Below are 3,614 nucleotides of genomic sequence, written 5' to 3' on the forward strand. Positions count from 1 at the left end.
TTACATTATGACGTTCAAAACACATGACCTAAGTAATCAAGTAGTCGAGATCGCGATGAACAAAAGCCTAAAACACCTTATTAATGCTTGTTCCACGTAAGATGGTGTGAGAAAAACTTAAAGAAAACATTCATAAGTATTGAATGAGTACAAAAACAAAAAAAAATTATTTTGCAACAAAAAAAAAATAAGGAGTAAATGTGTACAAAAATATTAAGGACTAAATGTGTATAAAAATATTAATATATTACCATATCAAGACATTTTTACCGGCTAACCTGAAATAGCCGGTCATAAGGACTGAATGTGTACAGTTTAACAAGTTGAAAGGGTAATTTAGTCAATTAATGTAGATTTAATAAAGGAAAATTGCATTTTTTAAGGGATCATAGATTCTATTAATTTTAAAAATCCGATTTTACGAATTATAATTCTTTTTATTCGGACGTTCTGACAGAATATGTTTATGACTATATTCAAAAATAAAAATATTCTTGAACCATAAATAATAAAAATATTCTTGAACCTATTTCTTGATCATGAATTTAAAAACTTCTTGTAGAATAAAAAATTCTTGAATAATCAATTGAAGAATAAAAACAAAAAATACATTATTTCTTATAGAATACGTGTAACAATTGTTAAGAATTACATTTATTGTTAAATAATAAAACTAAAAAAACTTTCAAAACGGGAAATAATACATCAAAATCTAACAACGACTAATACGTTCTAAAAGAATAATGTGGTATGTTTCAATTTTGTGGTCCGTTTTTCAAGCATCAACTTCTGTGATTCCAACAGAATTGGAATTCGTGATTCCATTCCAATAGAATTGGAATCTCACCAATATCATCCATTGAATCATCTACATAAACATACTTGATACCTTTTAAGAATTCAACCTTGTTGCGATTACTCGAGCTTGACTTCTCTAGTTGGTGGTGCTAATTGGAAATAGTAAAATGGTTCGCATTATTCCAAGATTCTGTAATTGTCAAATACCAAATGCAAGTAAAAATTCACCTGGGCAGGACACACCTGGCCTCCTGTAACATATTGTATGGCTGTAAAATATTGTATAGCAGAGTAAACATAAAGAAAGCAAAAGCAGTTAGTTCCATCCAAACTCAAATTATACAAAGGAATCATAAAAACAACAAAAAAAATCTCTACCTTTAGATGGAGCAGCCGGCTGTGACAACCCAACCTCCACCTTCTTCTTCGTCTTCTGCAACGACTACACACTCTAGTGTGGTATTTTCTTCTTGTTGTATCGATCAAAGCACAAAACATACACCACCCCCAAATCACTACTTCTAAGAAACAGAAGTTGACGCAACTAGAGGCTGCTAGAACAAAAAAAATAAAAAAACTAATTTCTTCCTTCTTCATTTCCTGTGAATCAACAAACCCAAGTTCCCTTCATTTTCATTGATTTCCCAGCAAACCTGAACACCCCAATAATTTCTATCAAACAAACAAACAAAATCCCAAAAGAAATTTTTTTTTTTCGTTTTATTATTGAGGTATCAGAATAAAATATCAACCATCTTTATGCATAAAAATGTGAATTTTTTACAAATTTAAGCTATCAACATGAAAAATCAACCATTTATTTTTTTTTTTTACAAAAAGTGTTAACACTTCACAACTTTGAGGCATTTGAATGATAAATCAACCATCTTTTGACATAAAAATATGAACTATCAAAAACCCATAAATATTTTACCCGACTTAAAATCTAAATATCATATTTGCTATTTTTAATCTTTTAAAATATCTTATATGCCCAAATCTATTTTTTTTAAATAGTTTTTATATTGTAAAATCATTATAATTAAAAGAAACTAAATGGATTATTTTGCCCCTTCATTCTAGAACACATGAATTCTTCACAAATCCATTGGCTTTATGCTCTGGCTTCTTCATCACGACCCTTCATAGTTCACTCTCACCATCTTCATTCCTTCCATCCCAATAAACACATGTAATTATGCACTTTTTTCTAATTTTCCCATATTCAACCAGGGGCTTTAAAGAATTCCTGTTTTTCCAGCAATACCAAAAACTATAATAACATAAACATGACTCTAGAAGCCAAGACTGGGACAAAATATGTTACACTTCAAAAGTCATTTTAATTTAAGGAACAACCTGCAATATCATTGAAAAATTAGAAGTGCAGAAGCAAAATTAGGCTTGTGGTTTTAAGTCATGACCTAAACATAAGGCATGTATGGAAAAGGAATTGTGATATTAAATAGACAGGCTTCAAGTATTCATGATTCTAGAGGAACATGTGTCTTGGTTGATAATGTTTCCAAAATGAAGGGTATATATGTAAAGGAGTTGTGAAAAATCATATTAAAGAAACCATATAGAAGTTCTAATCGCATTCTCAAAAAATTTGAAGCCCCTGGTTGAATTTGTTGCAAAAAGAAGGGTATTAAGGAAAATTCATATTTACCTGGTGCTTATTGTCGATTGAAGGAATGAAGCTGGCGAGAGGCAAAAAGGAAGACGTAGAGAGTGCACAAGGAACGACTGTGAGGAAGAGGGCCAACACATAAAACTAACAATATGAACTACGCACCGCCTGTGAGCTTTGTTTTCTTCGGCCTTCTTTGTGGTTTGCGACAACCGAGGAACCGGAAGCAGCGCCGACGAGCCTTCGCTTTTCCCTCGATTCATTCGTCTGCTTGCAGACATTCTTCCCTTGCCCGTTCAACAAATGACGACGGGATGCGATTTAAACCTAATCACTTGTAAAATCTTTTAAAAATAGCAAAAATAGCCTCACTATTAAACCTTTCCCCATCGATTATTTTTGGATGATCAGTGAGGGTTTTCCGAACACAATAGCTTCAATATCTTGTAGGATGCTAGGGCTTTATTGGGTGGGAGATTGAGAGACATGCTTATTTATGCTTATTTATTTAGGTTATAAGCCAATACCACGATTATAGGGATTATTTTTGGAAGTTATTAAATAAATTACTAAATTACCCTTATTTATTTATTTTATTAATTAATTTGATTGACTCACATTTATGCATACGATAAAACAATACTTAGTTTAAACAAATGAACCTAGCACTCTCTCTCTCTCTCTCTCTCTATATATATATATATATATATATATATATAATGTTAAAGCCAATATTTTTACATAAAAGTTCGATCGAGGCTACTCTAATAACCTATGGTCAATTTAGATGTTACAACTCAAGAGGACCATGCAAGTTTTTTTTTTCATCAAAGTCATTCATATTAACATGTGTTTTTCACATTTGTCAACATAACATTTTTTTTTGTATTTTTTAAAGAAAAAGTTGTTATTTTTTTTTTCATTCTCTCTAGTATTTTTATTCCTTTTATTATTATTATTATTCAGATGTTTGTCAGTATCTTGTGTTTATGGTTGTTGTCAATTTTTTTTCCGCATTTAACTACTTTTTCAAATGTTCCATGTGAGTTTTACATTTTTTTTGAACGACGGAGTTAGTGATTAGCAGTTAATATCACAAAACCGTCAACGTTTTGAATAGAACTCAAGACCTCCAATCTAAAAATCAAAGTCTCTACCGAATAGGCTAGTCCCACATTGGCTT

General features: G+C 31.0%; 1 long non-coding RNA gene across 5 annotated transcripts; it reads right to left on the reverse strand.

Moving 5' to 3' along the window:
- Nucleotides 1-586: 586 nt before the first annotated feature.
- On the reverse strand, nt 587-2,917 carry LOC145102164 (uncharacterized). Of its 5 annotated transcripts, none has more exons than XR_013706067.1 (3): nt 2,471-2,917; nt 1,177-1,969; nt 587-1,067 (listed from the first exon to the last, which is right to left on the reverse strand). It is a non-coding gene; the product is annotated as an uncharacterized LOC145102164 (long non-coding RNA). The 5 variants fall into 5 exon arrangements; XR_013706066.1 differs by having other exon boundaries at nt 1,177-2,047; XR_013706064.1 differs by having other exon boundaries at nt 1,177-2,157.
- Nucleotides 2,918-3,614: the final 697 nt, after the last annotated feature.

The sequence above is a fragment of the Lactuca serriola genome, chromosome 4, assembly GCF_051521515.1.
Source record: "Lactuca serriola cultivar US96UC23 chromosome 4, Lser_US96UC23_V15, whole genome shotgun sequence".
Classification (NCBI taxonomy): domain Eukaryota; kingdom Viridiplantae; phylum Streptophyta; class Magnoliopsida; order Asterales; family Asteraceae; genus Lactuca; species Lactuca serriola.